The sequence below is a fragment of the Elaeis guineensis genome, chromosome 1 (genome assembly GCF_000442705.2).
Source record: "Elaeis guineensis isolate ETL-2024a chromosome 1, EG11, whole genome shotgun sequence".
In the NCBI taxonomy this organism is placed as follows: domain Eukaryota; kingdom Viridiplantae; phylum Streptophyta; class Magnoliopsida; order Arecales; family Arecaceae; genus Elaeis; species Elaeis guineensis.
The window spans coordinates 23,489,235-23,509,205 of NC_025993.2; the positions used below are offsets into that span (position 1 = coordinate 23,489,235).

Sequence of the window (19,971 nt, forward strand, 5' to 3'; positions counted from 1 at the left end):
CTGATATATATATATATTAGAACTAATGTATTTTTGAACTGTGAAGATGGATTACGTGGAGTACGTCGTCATGCAGCACGGCGATGACCCATCCACTCAGCCCCTCCTTGACCTTGAGGGATGGCTCAAGGTCACCAGAGGGGTGAGTAGGAGGCGGGTCATAGGATTTGGCCACAGCTTCGACCCTTCAGCGGTTTGATACTCTTCGACTTCCTCACAGACTTCGGCCTAGATGTCTCAGACTTGGAGCGATGCACAGGTGGAGGAGATCGTGTAGAGGCTTCTGAGCCAGCGATCTTAGAGCTTCTGGGATGCCATCTGCGATACGATTATAGAGATTCTCTAAGACCCGTACAGTTGCTTTACCAGCTGGGCTCGTTGTCTCAACCATCACATCAGGTAATTCTATTAGTAACTTTTTTACTTGTTTGAAATTTTCATATTTAGAAACTTCACATATTTATACTTAAGTCGGAGAAGAAGATCTGGGGGCTAAAAATTCAATCTAACCATCCAATTGATAGGTTGGGGGTGTCTATAGCTCCATATCATCGAATAGAACGGGCAAGAATATGAAACTTATTCAAGAGTCAGAGGAATGTATCGAAAGATATGCCTCCACATCGAAAGATATACCTCCATATCGAAATTTATTAATAATATTTTATTTTTTTTCATTTTAGGATGCTAGGACATCCAGCTCTCACCTACCAACTACTGGAGAGGAAGAGGAGGACGACGAGGAGGATCGGATTTGATTTTTTTTTATTTTGATGTATTATATATTTTTTTTGATACTGCTTGTAAAATTATATAATTTATATTTTTAATATAATATAATTAATTTTTTATTTATGATTGTCATATTATCTTTGGATTTTTATTATAACAGGTGTTAGGAATTATAATTGATTGTGATTAATTAAAATAGATTTAAAAAAAATATGATTATAGATTTTTAAAAAAAATAAAATTAACTATTATCCATGGCATTAGAGACGGCTTTAGCGATCGCTAATATTTATTAGCGACGGCATTAGTGACAAAATTATTGTCGCTAAATTTTTTTAATTTTTTTTTAATTTGATTTAAAAATAAAAAATAAATAGTGATAGAATTTAGTCGTTACAAATACCGTCGCTAATAGTTGTTATTAGCAGTGGCTAAAAAATCCGTTGCTTATAGTGGTAATTAGCGACTAGGATTGTTTTGATCACCAATTAGCGACGGAGTATCGTTGCTAATAGTATTAGCGACGGCAAAAGGACTATTAGCGATATTTTGGCATCACTAATAGTCAGATTTTTTGTAGTGATTTTATCTTTTGAAGTTTATTTTTACTAACCATGCCTATTTTAGAAAAAAGAGTTCTATTAGAACTAAAAAGAGGAATGCAATTCGAGTTAAGCAAGGATGGACCTCTTCATTATAAATAAAGGTTGTATACATTGGTTTTAAATTATTGATGAAAGAAAAGAGGATCTAATTAGCCTTACTTTCACAATTGTTTCATCTTCTTCTAATTTTTTTGAAGATATTCAAGCTGAACGAGTTGAGAAATATCTTCCTTCTTTCTGATCGAATCATAAATCAAGAGTATAAATAAAAAATAATTTTTTTTTGTGTATATCCTCTTAAATATACAAAATTTCATGAATATCTTATAAAATCAATATTTATATGTACGTCCTCATAAAATATATATTTTAAGTGTATACCCATTTATTTATTTATTTTTTATGGCTACCCATGCCATCTAACATTGTTAAGAAATGAGCAATCTAAAATTAAAATAACTGAAATATTCTTAATGGATAGATATGTAAAATAAAAAATTTTGAAGGATATAGATATGAATTTTTAATAAGATATACATAAAATAAGAAGTAATTTTTGATAGGATATATTAGTAAATTTTTCATACGTAGTCTCTTGATCCGTCATCCATTAATTCACACCTCCACGCACCAAGAGTCAAATGTCAAAACAACAGCCCACATTTTAACTGACGGTATGCGGACTTTTCATAGACGACGGTCACCTACTTCTTTCCCTCCCCCAAAACTTGGACTCTAAAGAGGGGAGAGATCAAAATTGACGAGTAACAAGATTTCACTTTTGTAATTCTGCTCGTGCCCCTCCTTAAGCCCAAGCTGGAATGAACTTTCCCCCAACAATCAGGTGGCTCGAAACCCTGGATTTTCTCTAATCATGGGCATAAATGATTAGAACAAGAGAAGCAACAAATAATAATAATAATAATAAAGAGATTAATATGATTAGTGTCTAAATTTAATTTGGTTTCTCATGGGATAAAACCAAATTGGGGTTTAGAGAGGTAAAAATGCTATCCAATGAACCAGCAGAAACTCACAAGGTTTTTTTCATGCCCAACTTCCAAGCAAATTGCACCAGCCCTCTTCTAGACTCTGGGTCAGTATGAAACTTCTCAAGACCTGTTTGGTTGGGGTATGTCAAAGTACAAGGTAATCTAACAATTCCTGAAAATCACTTATATGGAAAATTGACTATGGAGGAAAATAATTTTTATTACATTTGATTGATGAAAAAATTAAAAATGATACTGAAAAAGATTATTATATATGGTTGGAGGTAATCCTATAAAGAAATATGATCAAATTTACAAATATGCCCATCGATATAAAATAACTTTTCAATATAAGGATCGTATTGTCATCTCCAATCTGTTTTATATAATGATTATAATTGCATAGTCTTTTGCATAATGCTATCTACATCTTAATTTTCTTTTACAAAAGCTCTATATTGAATGAATGTAGAAAAAATCAAAACAAATTCAATGATTATATATGTATTATATTTGTTGAGCTTTATTCTGTTTGGTTTTTGTTGTTATCATTAATATCTCATTATTGAGGATATTTTTGTCAAGTATGGATTACAATTAATCGATATTTTTGTCGTTATCATCTTTCTCTTCTATTTTTCATACCAAATATAGTAATTTGAGATGAGATTTATGTTTCTACAGTAGATTAACCTTAACCAAACGGACCCTCACGCGCAGCCCATTAAAATCTGGAAATGAGAAACATGGTCAAGGGATAAACATCATTCAATTGGGATCGTGTAGCCTTTGATCCTTCTCTATCTAAAAAGTGCCTGATGCTGGGCTAGAGAGGCACTGATCCACACCAAGGTTGCATTGCCAAACTGAAGCTCTACTTTAATATTTTGAAAGGCCACAAATAGCTTCACAAGAGGAGACGGCTGCCAATTAAAACTGCTCAAGGAGAAGGGAGTTGTTCACTACCTATTCTTTGGAGACTTCATGAGGACCAGCTCGAGATGAAGACAAAGATCTGGCTTGTACTGCTCTCCAGTAGTTCAAGAACATAAGAAGAAGACATTGAAGGGGGAGTGCTCCTTGTGCCATCCTGGTGGAAAAGAAAGACAATGGTGAACCAGTGGAGGAGGAGGAGGCCCTCATGCTACCTTGGCGGCTTAGGTGAAATGGAGGAGGAGCTCCTTGTGCTACCTTAGTGACAAAGGCGGTGATGGCGAGCTGGAGGAGGCGAAGGAGGAGGAGCCCCTGTTGCTATCTCGATAGGAAAAGTGATGATGGTGAAATAGGCCAAATAGGCCACCAGAGCATCCTTGCAAAAGCAAGAGAGACCTGATTTTAATTGGGGCCGCTCGCCGCAAGACAGGTATGCCCGCTACTAGTTAGAGGGATATAATTATAATTTTATAGTTTTAATAAACTTTTAATGTAAATAAATATCACTTTAAATAATAGTGTTAGCAGATTATTATATACCCCCATACAAAGTAGGTATTTTACAAGAGCATACATATAAATACAAATTTTACAAGGGTATTCAAGTAATTTTGTATATTTACAAGGGTACACATGCAAAAAAAACCTAATAACATACTCAAATAAAATAAAGATAGATCTATGGGTCCATAAAGAAAAAAAAATTAGAATCAAAATAAGAGTTCTATATTTGGCTTGCAAATAATAAAAAATATGAACTAGGTATTCCTTTAAAATTGAAGTGCAATAGCTAGTTTTTAATATAAAACTTTCAAGCAACTGAATAATTTTATAAAAATTAAAGAAATGTGATCATACAATTCCTCTCTTAGTTTTCACAATGAAGAGGCCTATGATAAAGGATTGGAACCAAATTTAGCTTTATGGCATGAGCCCAAAATCATATTTAACTATATGACGGATATCCAAAAGAAAGTTTGGAAATGCATGCTTTGCTAGCAACTAGCCCTACTAGTTAGGCCTGAATTATAATCAAACTAGAATGCAAAAACCAAATTTTCCACACCAACCCCAAAATCAATTTTTAGCCATAAATAAATTATTATATTTTCAAATGCTCATTAGCTTTCAAATATATTGTAATACTTGCTATTTTGGCCCATGGGCCGGCCTGAAGAGGCCTGGACGCATAGGTTTCATGTGCACAGCACGTGACAGGAGGGGGAAGAAGTTCCGATTGAGAGTCTTCTTCTTCCTCGTTTTCAATGAGATCGGGATAATTAGCATATCTATTTTAGATCGAAAATCTTAGATGATTCAACTATAAATTGATGCCATCTTTCTCCTTTGAATTCCATTACAAATTTTTAAAGGAATTCCACTATTTTCTTTGGAAATTTTCTTAGTTTGTCATTGAGTAAAGGGTCACCGGAATCTCCTATTTGAAATAACCAAATAGAGATAGATGTCTTCCCTCTTCTTCTCTTTCTCTTCCCAATTTTCCCACCATCACTGTCACTCAAATTGAACCAGTAATTTATCAATTTGGATTAAACATGGCATCCCTTATTTTTGCCTTTTCCTTCTCTCACAACCATCTCCAACCATGGATGCTGCCATTCGGGTCGTTGCCTTGCCATTGTTGGGCACTACCGTAGGATGCTAACATCGGACCTATCTACTACTGTATTGAGAGAGAAAGAGGGAAGGAGGAGGCGATCCCCTATTTGAAGAAGAAGAAGAGGAAGAGAGATAGAGATTTGTTCTCTTCTCTCGCTTCTTTTTCCCCTCTCTTCTCTCTCTTCTTGTACTCACTCTTTCTCTTTGTTTGTTCTCTCTCATATTTTGTTTTTCCCTTTCTTTTCTCTTGTTGGATCAAAAGATTTTTGGAAGTGAGATTTAGGAGACTCGATTTTTGTTCGGGATCATCTCTAAACTTTGTCATTGATAAATGCCTATTATATTATCTTGGGTTTTTTATGTGTATACCCTTTCAAATATTCAAATTTGCATAAATATCCTCATAAAATTGCTACTTGTATATATATCTTTATAAATATTTTTTTTGTACATCTATCCATAAAGATATTTTAATTATTTTAATTTTAAACCATTAATTTTTAACGATGTTAGATGATATGGGTACATATGCAAAAAAAAAAAATTATGTACACCTCCACATATTGCACACTCAGGCTTGTCTTGCTGATAGGTGCTACCATAAGATCCCTATTTTTCTTATCGAGGAAGCTTAGTGTAAAAACCAGATGAGTAACCGAACTCTTAGCTACTTGAAATGTTGCAGGTCTCTTAAAATTCTATCCATACCGACCACTGTGAGTTTCAAAATCTCTACTTCTCTTCTTTTATTTTTCTCCTTTTATATCCTAAGTTTTTTTCTAATAATTCTCAAGTTCTCAGCTCTATCCACTAGATCATCATAAATTGCTGAATGTACTGTAGCCGGACTCCTTCGAATGCATGGTCTCAATCTTTCCTCAATCCTCCTCATCCTAGACTCATTATCTATGACTAGGGTAGGAGCAAATTGAGATGGTCTATCAAATTGAATCTCAAACTCATCCACGGTCATTTCCCCTTGAGACAAGTTAATAAATTCCCTTTCCAACTTCAATCGGCTTGAAGGAAAATACTTAGAATGGAAAGCACCATGGAACCTCTGCAAGGTAACAAGTCCATAACCAAAGGTTAGTATATGTTCTAATAATTTCTACTAATGATGAGCTTCATCCTGAAGCATATAGGTAGCACATTGGACTTTCTCTTCATCAATACACTCCATTGCCCTAAAGGCTTTCTCCATCTCATCTATCCAAACTTCGGCCTCCTGGGGATTAGTAGTACCCTTAAAGGTTGGAGGGGCAATTTTTTTAAAATATGTTATACTCTTTCTATAATCGGATGGGCTAGAATTCTATAGCAGTGAGTTCAAAGGTTACTGAGGTAACTTCCTCTGTTGACGTACCAACCCCACAACCTTCTGAATTAGTTCAAGCATTCAATTCGAATTCTTAGCTATATTTCTTGGTGAAACTATTGGCTGGTTTAGGATTGATTGATTTGTAACTAGCTAATCAACTACCACTTCTTGTTGGACATCAAGATTCACATTCTAATTTAAATACTCCTGATCCCGTGTGTTCTCAGCCATTGATTCACGAGGAGCTTCATACTGAGGACCTCTTAACAACTCACTTAGTCTTCACTTATGGACATGACGGGGCCACATTTTTAATTTTAGTGAAAAATAAAGCAACCATTACCATAAAATGTAGATATAATAACACAAGATTATTGATAAGAAAGCAAATACAGAGAGAGAGACATCTCATAACTTAAGTTCTACCCAACTCTCAATTTTTCTAATGGGTTTTGAAGATCCTAGATTCTAAACTTTTATATCACTATTCTAGCAAATTATATATAGTCTATTATGATCCTTAGTAATCTTAAACCTAGGCTTTGATACCATTTAATCTATCATGTCCTGAACCAGAGCATAACAGATGCCGCATGCCTGCAAGGTGGACCCCACAGACATGAAAGGTTTCTTGAATAACAAATTCAAGTGCTTCATAAAGATTTCAACCAGATTATTCTCAATCCTTGAGAGTTGATATAATTACATACCACCATCCTTTTATCCATTATCATATAATCCCAGGATAACAAAGGTCAAAATACTTCCAAATAACATTAACAAAAGTTAGATGATAATTTTCAGATCTAGAGTTATACACAAAATCAATTAATAAAGATAACTACGATACCTAGTATTTACATCTAGCTAGCATGCTCCCCTAGAGTTTCATAAGCATTCACATTTTAGAATTTACAATAAAGGAAAAAATAAAAAAAATGAGCTACACTAGCCCATTAAGTGCCAAAATACTTCAAGGTGAGTCAAAGCATGTTAATTCATAACAAAATTACATTCATATAATTGATCAGGCAACATTCAATTCTTATCATATATCAAAAAATAGTAAGTATTTTTCATTTCAAGGGCATACTTTTCACAAACTAATACTAGCTTCAAAATCGGTTATGGCGACATAACTCAATGACATGGGTCGGTAATGAATAACTAATACTGATAACAAATAATAGATAACGGGCCCTCAGATAATCAGAAATTCATCGGTGGTGCAGTGTTGAAACTAGTTTATCATATTATAAGTCAACAATATCAACGTATAATTCTAGTTGGTAGGGTCAGAACAGATCATAGACATGCTAAATATTTAAAGAATATTTATGCAAGTTGTCCAGCCATATTTTTGTAAAATCAGTTATTAGAATAAATCATATATCAAATTAAATTTTTTGTTGAGGTATCAAAATACATATTTGCTTCCTATATTGTAGATAAAATATAACATGCTTGACCATTCAATTTGACAAATGTATAGATTATTAAATTATTTAAAAAAATATTGAGAAGTGTTAAGTCACTTATCTTATGGATGTAAAAATACAAAAAATCTTAGTCCAATAACACAGATGCTTTGAGACCTAAAACCTAAAACCATACATGCATATGGGTCTACTGATGATACATTGATATATTAAAATAATTTATATATTTTCTAAAATTCTCCAAGATTTTATCAATTTCTAATTTTTATAGAGAAATAAAATGACTGACCTTATCCTGTTTCCTATCATAGAGGAGTAAGAGAGAGAGCGAAATCATGGAAAGTATATACATGGGAGGAAGGTTGAGTTTTATAAAAATGGAAGAAGAAAAGAGAAGATTGAACTCTTGGCTAAGTTGTGTGTATTTCTAGTCGCACGAATCCCCCTCCCCTTCCATGCTCTCCCCACCTCTGCCTTCCTTTATCTTTTTTTTTTCTTTCTTTCCGCTTGCCACTGCTGCACACGAGAGAGAGAGAGAGAGAGGATGCACATTAAGAAGACACGTGCCTCCCTCCCCCATTCTTCATTCCACCACCACAAAAATAATTTTTGATGGTAAATTACTTATGGCATTTCTTGTTATATGCCACTAATTTTTTTTTTACTGCCTTTTGATAAAAATGCCACTATCTTTCAATAAATATTTTTTTGTTAGGAGTACTTTATTATAAATGCCGCAATAAATTTTTATTTTATGATATATAACTTGAAGTATCGAAAATCAAAATTGCTATTATGATACTTAACTAATATGTCAGTATGTAATATCATAGTTTATGGGACTTCAAAAAAATACTGCTAAATCTTAAATTATTAATTTTTATATAGAGCTTGATTTAGTCATACCGATCTCATAAAATATATTATTATATGTATATATTCTTAGTATTACTTATTTAATGACATGAATGAATATTAATAAGTTAAATAAACTATTTTTATATATTTATAATATAATTTGAAGTTTGGTGGTTAAGAGCGTGCCCTTTAAAGAAAAGATTATTGGTTCAAATCCTCCTTTTCTTTTAATTCTAAGATATATAGTTTATTTTTTGATAACTTTTATAGGTATATAACAAATATTGATATTAAAATTTTAAGGCACCTATAATAGAATTAAAATTTTAAAGGCACTTACAAATATCACTAAAACAAAATTTTTATCAATATTTTTCTAAAAATGACAATTGTCACACCCCCTCCCTAAATCGAGCAAGGGTATAACAGTTGAGTAGAATCTAACTAGTACCTTATACCGTGGTTGATAAGCTACTAGTAAATCCTATTCAGTCACCATATTCTGCTACAGTTAAATCAAACATAAATCACACATCAACTCAATATGATTCATAAAAAACTTTAAGCTTTCATTCATCATTTCATAACTTTGTATATATGACTTTAACATATAATACATCAACAACTTTCTTATTTAAACAAACCCAAAATATACAACATATCCCTCAAAATGCTTTCCTCACTAGCAAACATAATCGAAATGCATCTCTCTCCAGCTGACATGACCAAAATGCTCCTCACTATAGCTGACATGACCAACCTCGCTAAGATGTATGCTGATGAAGATGTTAATACCTTACTTTTGTGCCTAACTATAGTGCTCCAAATCTGAAATAAAAGATATGAGGGAGAATGAGACCTAAGTCCTAGTGAATGGATAAATCATCTAACAATAGAGAAACAGAAAAGTTTAGCTATGATACTCATGATAACATAATATACTATACACTATTAATACATTTTCCAAACATATTATATGCTGAACAAGAATAAAGCCATGTAAAAGATCATTTTAAATCAAAAAAAATTTGCTAGCTACCACCGATTACACCGCAGCACACCCCTACCATGGGCAATTGATATAGAGTATCTGATACTACTGAGCCCCACTGGACATGCTGTTTCGCTAAGGAGATACCAACTATTTTTTGCTATTTCACAAGTTGATGCTATGGCACACCCCATAGGTTGATCACTCCTAGGGGTAGCTTGCTGAAAAATATACTCGATAAATTCTTAAAAGCTGATAAACTGGTTTAAAATATTTTCAAACCAAAAATGCTATGCCGTCCAAACTGGTTATATATACATATAAATTTTGGAACAATCTGTCAATAGAAGATCATCCCCTGTTTCTTTGCTTGCATACACAAACATAAGCTGTAGAATAATAGATATCTAACTTTCTTTCAAAGTAAATCCTTTTATAGCAAAATACAGTGAGAAAACACCAAAATTAGATAAAAAATCACTCACCTCTTGCTAGCTATTGCACCTCCTTGGTGCTTCACTCTCCGAAAATAGTCTTTGAGTCTTCTTTTTCTCCTATAAACTTTGATATACACTAATTAATGCTATGCTTACATGATACATAAGCATGAGAATGCATGCTTGGCTTGTTATACCTATTCTTTAACCCTTTCAATTCTTGCTTTTGTTAATTCTATTTTACTCTATTTTAGGGTAAGCTAAATCTCAACATAAACTCAAAATTTTAGTAATTTAATTATCTTTCATCCTCATAATTTATCCTAAGTCCAGTTGACATAAACTCCAATTTATTTGCTAAAAAGATTTCAAACTATTTTCTAATTTCAGAAGATTGCAGCAATAAATCACCCTTAATTCAAGTTTAAACCCATAATTTAATTCATCAAAACATCACATCTGATGGTAACTATTCAGGGTTTAATTCAAATCTAGCTTAGGGATTAAAATTTTTATCTCAATTAATCAAAATTCTACTGAAATCAAAGCAAGTTCCTTCCTTTTTCAATATCAGTAATTTCAGTAACTCCTCTATTTTCAATTCAAAATCACCTTTTTCTTGCTGATTTATTCTGGATTTCAAATTGAGAATAGGGTTTTCTGTAGCTCCTCTCTCTCTATTCTGTATGTCATAACCAAGGAATTAAATCAGCAATAGAAAGGAACCCGTGGCTAAGGCTTAGGACTGAATTAAAATAATGGAACAGCTTGCCACATGTCTACACCAGAAAAAACATGCAATTAATGCACTAGCTGAGGTGCTATTAATACAAATTCTAGCCCATTTGTTTATATTTTGAAGCTGCTGAGTTAACCCCATAGAATTTCTTTTTAAATTAAAGCACAAAACATATGGGACTCACTTTATTTTTACTGTCCTCCGGCAGTCGAGTTGGCTCGTCTAGATCTAAAGCCAGCTCGCACCACCTTACCACCAAAATAAAAATATTTTTACATACCTAAAATATCTCAAAAATTATCAGGTCATTCCTTACTCCATAATCACCAAAATATCCCCAAATATCTTTCAAAATAGATATAAATAATCATCCAAAAATTCAACTCCAATATCATTATTATCAATTCCATCCCCCAATTATTTCCTTCCTCAAGTATCAAACAAATTTTATACTTCACTACGACCAATCAATTAAGTTTCAAATGCTTAAGTGTATCATAAATGAAATGCTATGCCATTTATCTATATGAATGTTAAATACAAATGCTTTGGATCACTACATTCTTGATTCGGGATGTCACATTTCTCTACTCAAAAAGAATTTCGTTCTAAAATTCTACTACCTTTAATCTGAAACAGATGCGGATACTTGTCTTCATTTCATCTTCTTTTTTCCATGTGGCTTCTTCTGTATTATGATTCCACCATAAAATTTTAACTAATGATATAATTCAAGAATGCAACTATTTCTTTTCTATACTTAAAATCTATACTGATTCTTTTGGATAAGTTAAATCTTCTTTCAATTCAACTATTTTGGACTGTAAAATGTGTGATGGATTTAAAATGTACTTCTGTAGCATGAAAATGCGAAACACATTATGAATTTGAGAGAGTTCTGGTGGTAGTGCCAATCGATACGCAACTTGATCTACTCTATTATTTCATATGGTCCGGTATACCTTGGACTTAATTTTTCTCATTTTTCAAACCATAATATTTTTTTCTAAAAAAAATTTAATAAATACCTTATCACCTACACTGAAAATCACATCCCTGTGTTTTGAGTTTGCATAGTTTTTCTGTCGATCTTGTGCTGCTTTCAATCTTTTCTTGATTAATTTGGTTTGATTAGCTGTAATTTGCACTATCTCTAGATCTAAGAGTCTCCTTTCCCCTTCTTCATTCCAACACACCAGAGTTTTGCATTTTTTGTCATATAAAGCTTCATAGGATGTCATATCTATGCTGGAGTGATAGCTGTTGTTATAAGCAAACTCCATTAGTTGTAAATATTTATCTCAGCTGCCTGAGAACTCTATAACGCATGCTCGCAGTATATCTTCCAAAGTCTGAATAGTTCTCTTTGATTGTCCATCAGTCTATGGATGAAAAGCAGTATTGAAATTCAACTTAATACCCAAATCTTTTTGCAAACTTGGCCAAAATCGTGATGTGAATCTAGGATCTCTATCAGATACAATGAAAATAAGAGTTCCATATTTGCTAATAACCTCATCTACATATAGCTTTACCAACTTATCCAGTGAAAAAGTCATCTTAATAGGAAGAAAGTGAGCTGATTTAGTTAATCTATCAACAATCACCCATACTGCATCATTACCCTTCTTTATTTTCGAAAGACCTGAGACAAAGTCCATAGTGATGTACTCCTATTTCCACTCAAGAATAGGAAGTGGCTGCAACTTTCCAACTGGGCCCTGATGTTCTGCCTTTATCTATCGGCACACTAAATATTTAGATATAAATTCAACTATCTCTCTCTTCATGCCGTTCCATCAATAGCTTTGTTTGATTGTTCAGTACATTTTTGTGCTTCCTGAATGCATAGCATAAGCTGAACAATGAGCTTCCTCTATTATTTGCTTCCTAAGATCCTCTGCTTTTGGAACACATACATGATTTTCATACATCAAAATACCATCTTTCTCAACTATAAAATATGCTCGAGATCCATTCTGAACAGCATCTATAATCTTCATTAATTGAAGATCTTGAATATGAGCCTTACATATCTCATCAACTAGTGTAGGTCTGACGCAAAAATTAGCTAACAAGGCTCCAAAATCTCTCACTGACAATTCAGCCTCCAGTGCCTTCAACTCCATCATCAATGGCAAATACATAACCTTAATATGAGATAAAGTGGCTATGGACTTTCGGCTCAATGCATTTGCTATCATGTTAGCCTTTTCAGGATGATAATCAATTGTGCAGTCATAATCTTTGATAAGCTCAATCCACCTCTTCTACTTAAGATTTAGCTCCTTTTGGGTTAGCCCATACTTTAAACTTTTATGATTTATGAATATCTGACACTTTTCTTCATATAGATAATGTCTCCATATCTTAAGGGTAAACACAACTACAGCAAGCTCTAAATCATGAGTAAGATAATTCAATTCTTATGATCTAAGCTGTCGAGAAGCATAAGCAATTATCTTCCCATGTTGCATCAATACACAATCTAAACACTTGTGGGAAGCATCACTATATATCACATAACCTTCACCACTGGAAGAAAAAGTAAGTACTGGAGCTATGGTTAACCTTTTCTTTAGTTCATCAAAATTATTGTGGCACTCATCAATCCACTCAAACTTAAAATTCTTTCTAAGCAGCTTTGTCATTGGAGATGCAATGATTAAGAAATTTTTAACAAATCTTCAGTAATAACCTGTCAAATCTAGAAAACTCATCTCTGTCGAACTAGTGGGCGGCTCTCAATTCACAATGGCACCAATTTTTTTATGGATCTACCAATATACGCTCTATGAAAATCACATGGCTTAGAAAAATCACTTTGTCCAACCAAAACTCATTTTTGCTCAATTTAGCATATAACTGTTTCTCTCGAAGTATCTGTAAAACAATCCTCAAATGTTCTTTATGCTTTGCTTCATCTTTAGGTTATATCAGTATATCATCAATAAAAGCAATAACAAATCTATCCAAATACTACTGAAACACCTGATTCATCAAACCCATAAAAGCTACCAGGGGTATTGGTTAAACCAAATAGCATTACTAAAAATTCATAATGGCTATACTTGATTCGAAAGGCTATTTTTGATATGTCCTCTTCTCTGATTTTAAGCTAATGATACCCTGATATGAGATCTATCTTTAAGAACACTCTAGCCCCTTGAAGCTAATCAAATAAATCATTAATATGTGGTAGCGGATAATTATTTTGGATGGTTATCTTGTTGAGTTATCGATAATTAATATACAATCTCATAGTGGCATCCTTCTTTTTAACGAATAATACTGAAGCTCCCCAAGATGAAATACTCAGCCTGATAAACCTCTTGTCCAATAACTCTTGCAACTGTATTTTATGCCCTCTTAATTCTACTGGAGCCATTCTATAGGGTGCTCTAGATATTGATTTGGTTCTCGAAATCAAATCAATGCCAAACTCAATCTCTCTATTCGGTGGTAACCTTGGAACTTCCTTGAAAAAAATATCTAAAAATTAACAAACCACAAAAATGTCTATCAGATTCGGCTTGCTTGCTTTTGTATTGACGACACATGCCAGATAGGCTTCACACCCTTTTCTGAGTAATTTACTAGCTATCACAACTACAATCGCACATGAAGGAAGTACATGACGTACACCTGAGAAGCACACTTCTCTGCCATCTGGGGTCTGAAAAACTACTTTCTTTCTAAAATAATCTACTTTTGCTCGATGTGCAGACAACCAATCCATACCCAAAATTGCATCAAACTCATGCATATATAGGAGAATCAGATTTGCTGCTCACTCATGCTCACCTACCTGCACTAAACAACCCCTGTACACCTGATCTGCGACAAATGGCTCCCCCACTGGCACAGATACCACCAAACTACAATCTAATTGACTCAAACTCTTATTGACATGTATGAAAAATGTAGGCAATAGATATGAATTCATGGACCCAGGATCAATCAATGTATATGTATCATGATCAAATATAGACAATGTATCTGTCACCACATCAGGGGTAGCCTGTGCCTCCTACCTGATCATAGTAAACACCCTTGCTTTAGCTCTCAACTTGTCTGATATGGCATTTTGTCTACTGGTGCTAGTCCCCACTTTACTTGCTTGTGCATTAGTTATATAATTGCCACCCTTAGCTTGAAATCTCGATGGAGCATTTGGCCTTTATGAAAGACCACTAGCTTGAGCATTTCTAAGGAAATCCTTCTTTTGATGGCCCATTTGTCCACACTCATAACACCCTCTGAATCCTTTTCTATATTCTCCAAAATAAAACTTTCCACAATTAGTACACTGGGAGACATGACTTAGTGAAGTAGCAATTGAACTGGCACCCTTATTAAAGCTGCCTCGATTCTCTCTTCCTCCTGTCACCCTACTTCCAGTGGATTGTGGCACAAATCTCTGTTCTGTCCTTTTTTGCTCTAGATTGGTAAAAGCAAAAGATCCCACACCTGACTCCACTGATGTTTTGAAACTCTGACTGGGCTGCCTAAAAACTTTAAACTTATTTAATGGTTGACTTCCCCCTGCACCCATGGAGAAACTCTGCGTACTTCTCTTGCTCCTTTCCTACCTCCGGCTATATAATTCCTTCAAAATATCTTCTACCCTGATAGCTCCTACAATCAACTCTGCAAAACTACTGTAATTATGCATCTTTATCTTTGCCTTGATCTCAAGGCGCAGTCCATCTGGAAATATTCGGCATTTTTTCTTCTCATCTACCATGAATGTTGGAGCAAAATTAGATAGTTCAATAAACTTGACTTCATAATCAGCTACTGTCATCTTTTTTTATGTCAAACTAAGGAATTTCTTTCTCTTTTGATCCTAATATACAACTGAGTAATACTGCTGATAAAATTTTTTTTCTAAAATTACTCCAAAAAATAACAATACCTCATGGCTGCCTGTCGATATAAGATGTCCATCAGTGTCAAGCTCGACCTTCTAATAGAAAAGTAGCTGTGCCCAACTTTTACTCATCAGTACTCTTCATCAATGCGAACACCCTTTCTATCTTCTGAATCCAATTCTTTACTTGTATTGATCTGTAGTGTCCAAAAATTTTGTTGCCTTCAATTTTCTAGTCCTTTCATAATTTTCTTCTCTATCTATATTTTTGAGATTAAAAATTAGGAGTAGAAGTTACAGTAGCAGCGATAGCCTGAGTGATTATACCTATCAATTCTTGTATTCTAGGAATGGATGCCTTTGTCTGTGCTAGAGGTACTGATCATACTAGTGTAATGGATCGAGAGTCATGCATATGATCATGCAACTATAAATCTTCTACCTCCACCCTTGGGGTAGAAGATGAGGCATTAGATGATGTCTTATGATGTTGGCCATCCCTATCAACTCCCCTCGATCTACCTCGACCTTGGCCTCTACCCCTATCTAGGGCTCGTCCTCGATCTCTATCTCCCACTGGTGGTTCTCCCCCATGTCTTGATTTTGTCTGAACCATCCTCCTACAAAATATAATTAGAATAATCAAATTCATTGACCCCAAAATGATTTGATGACAATTAGATATTGAAAAAAAAAGTATACTATGATCCTATAAATTATTCTTAAGAATGCTTTTGCAGATGGAAAGTACTATTAAAATAGAATTGAAACCAATTAAGAATACCTTGAGCAAGTTAGACATGAATCGAAAAAAAATTTCATATAAAAAAAATATTTGAGGAGTTGGAGTTGGCTCAAAATGGAGTAGAGCCGACTCCGATGCATTTTGAAAGCTGGCACATAAGTTTGGCATGGCATCGAGTCATCTCGAACTCAGGCCAAGTCGGCTCGAACTCCAGTCGAATCAGCTCAAACTCAGGTCAAGTCGGCTCTCTTAAAGAAATAGAGAGCCAAATTCTACAGCCTGAGATCTGAGTTGGCTCAAAAAGAAAATAAGTCGACTCCAACAAAAATTGAGCTGGCTTGAACACAAAAGATCAAAACAACAAAAAATCATGTTTTTGCCACAGAGAATCAAGTTGACTCTTCAATTTACCGAGTTGGCTCGAAGACCACTCATCTCCTTTTATGTTAATTTGCTAGACAATACTATTTACAATTAGTTATGGTATGCATATGCCTATGCAATCTACTACTTTTGCTTTGATACCAATAAATGTCACACCCCACTTCCTAAATCGAGCAAGGGTATAACAGTTGAGCAGAGTCTAACCAGTACCTTATGCCGTGGTTCATAAGCCACTAGTAAATCCTATTCAGCCACCGTATCCTACTATACTTAAATCAAACATAAATCACACATCAACTCAACATAATTTACAAACAACTTTAAGCTTTCATTAATCATTTCATAACTTTATACATATGGTTTTAACATATAATACATCAACAACTTTCTGATTTAAACGAACCCAAAATATACAACATATCCTTCAAAATATTTTTCTTACTAGCAAACATAACCGAAATGTATCTTTCTCCAGCTGACATGACCAAAATGCCCCTCACTATAGCTGACATGACCAACCTCGCTAAGATGTATGCTGATGAAGATGTTAATACCTTACTTATGTGCCTAGCTATAATGCTCCAAATTTGAAATAAAAGATGTGAGGGGGAATGAGACTTAAGTCTCAGTGAATGGATAAATCATCTAACAATAGGGAAACAAAAAAGTTTAGCTATGATACTCATGATAACATAATATACATACACTACTAATACATTTTCAAAACATGTTATATGCTAAACAAGAATAAAACCATGTAAAAGATCATTTTAAATTAAAAAAATCTATTAGCTATCGCTGATTACACCACAACGCACCCCTACCATGGGCAATCGATACGAAGCATCTGATACTGCTGAATCCCACTGGACATGCTATTTCGCTAAGGAGGTGTCGGATTTTTTCTGCTGTTTTACAAGTTATTGTTTTGGTTGTTGGATTTCGGCCATATAGTGGAAAATAATTTTTAAAATTTTAAAATTAAATAAGTCAATAGCTTTAACAGTTAAAACTATCGAGCTAAAACCCAAATCTGAGAATCACCTTGTCGATATCGATCAAAACAAAACAAGCATGCAAAAGGGATAGAATTAATTTTTTACTTTCATCAAAAATGAAAAAGTGGCACATTGGTGATCTTTATGAGACTCCAAAGTAGAAGCCCTCTAATAGTGATCCACACAGAAGTTGGCCAAAGTTCTTCCTAACCGGTGCATTGCCGTAGCCTTGTCTTCTCAAGAACACTGTCGGCTTTGAACACAAGGAACGATCACGCCAAAGTCCAGTCGCCTCCAAACTTACCACCAAGATCATGCCAAGAAGATATTCTTCAGTTGTCTCACAACTTAAGATTTGATTTTTGGCTTCAACACATAAAAAAACCAAACCCTAGGGCACACTAGCAACACTTGCTAATTCTCTCACTACCCTTCTTGCAACTTTTGCCACTCAATTTCTCCCTATCTTTTTCTCAATTTTTTTTTAAAATTTTTTTACTAATTCACATGACTCTTATCTCTAGTTTCCATCCAAAATCCTAGCAGCTAGGCCATGAGGGATGTCCCATATATATAAGGGACCAAGAGACATATCATGGGACCAAGGGGTGCCAACCTTTGGCGCTCCACTTTCTCATGTAGTGAATAAATTCACCGTGTAGAATTATGGCACAAGAGAGCCTTCACACAGAAGGACTCTCCCTCTTCTACATGTTATAAAAATTTCATTAAAATTTGGCAAAAAACATTAAGGATCTGGTTAAGAATTTAAAGCAACGCGTAATGATAAGAGTCTTCATGAAGAAGGACTCTCCATCTTCACATGGTAATTAGAGTGGGGCGGCAATTTATTTTTGGAGTGGCTTCTGGTGGGTGCAGAGGAGTCCTCCATTTAAGATTGTTTCAAGTTGGGTAGAAAATCAATTAAGATAGACCCAATCCCATTAGGTCAAAAACAACTGATCTAGGTTAGCTCAAACACTTTGATCTAGACCAATTTAGGAACTTAGGTTAATACAACATGCTAGCATATCTCATTAGCCTATAGAATTTATATTAAATTCTAATTAAATCAGACCAAAGTTAAATTTCAAAGCATGTGACCCATTAGGCTTCAAATCTAGCCAGCAGTGGATCAAGACTTTCGACGTAATCTTAATCTGATTAGATTAGGTCACCCGAAGAGTCCCAATCAACTAGGATTCTTCCTAATTGATTTTATAATTAAACTATTTTAATTTTGATGAGTCCATAATTTAAGATTGACGTCTAGCAATGTGTCATGACTATCCAAAAGATTTAAAATTTTGATAAAAAATTATCAAAATATCCTTCAGTGGTAAGTTACCATTAATTCAATCCTTCAGTCAAACAACATCCCAGATGAACTGTGGATATGAAAATATGTCAAAAATAATCACTTATTATTATATATCTCAATCTGAAGGTGATGATTCAGTTGATGATATATTAAAATTTTTTTTCTAATTATCTTTTTGCTTTGGCCAAAGACTTTCAAATCACCGACCTATAAGATCACATAAGATGTTCACTCCCCTTATTAGGAGTGACTGATCCCTTATTGATCACTCATAACTTTTATGTACTTCACTACATCCAAAACACCTCATACAAGGATTAGAGAATCAAGTTAGAAAGTGAACCAAAATATGGATTCATGTACACAAGGTACCATGATGATCTCAGATCAAAGGATCACTTACACAACTCTCACTAGAAAATCATCAGTTGAAATGTAAATAAGACTCTATCTGATGTTATCTCGTAGGTTAATTCAGTGAACTCATTCTCTAATGAGTACTCATATCTTTGTATTAGTGTCACCACACAAGTGGTTGTGAGATCAACCACCCTCATTTTTTAGCATACATAGGACATACCAGTCTTATCGGTATCATTGATCTCTGACTCAATGAACCAATGACTGAAAATATTTTAGGTCATGACTATCAAAAATTTAGGTCTCACTGGCATGATCTCATCATGGCCCTAAAATCGTTGTCCGAACCTATGAGATTCATTATAATCTTCAAACAATAAGATGCAGCATACAATGAATCAAAAATATCTATTTTATTAATAATATAAATATCAATTATATGAGTCTGAAAGATAAATTACAAAAATACCCTATCACATCCCATATGCGATTGGCATGTAGGGCATTATTCTTTCAATCTTCCACTTGCACTAAAGCCAATCGCCCCCATACTTGATGCCCATGCTATCAAGATGGAGGTCAAACTGCTACATTGACAAAATCTTAGTAAATGGATCTACTAT

The 19,971-nt window shown here is 34.0% G+C and overlaps 1 pseudogene; it reads right to left on the minus strand.

Annotated features, from left to right (window-relative positions):
* Nucleotides 1–5,580: 5,580 nt before the first annotated feature.
* Nucleotides 5,581–6,281, minus strand: LOC140855794 (uncharacterized; annotated as a pseudogene).
* Between the last annotated feature and the right edge of the window lie 13,690 nt (nucleotides 6,282–19,971).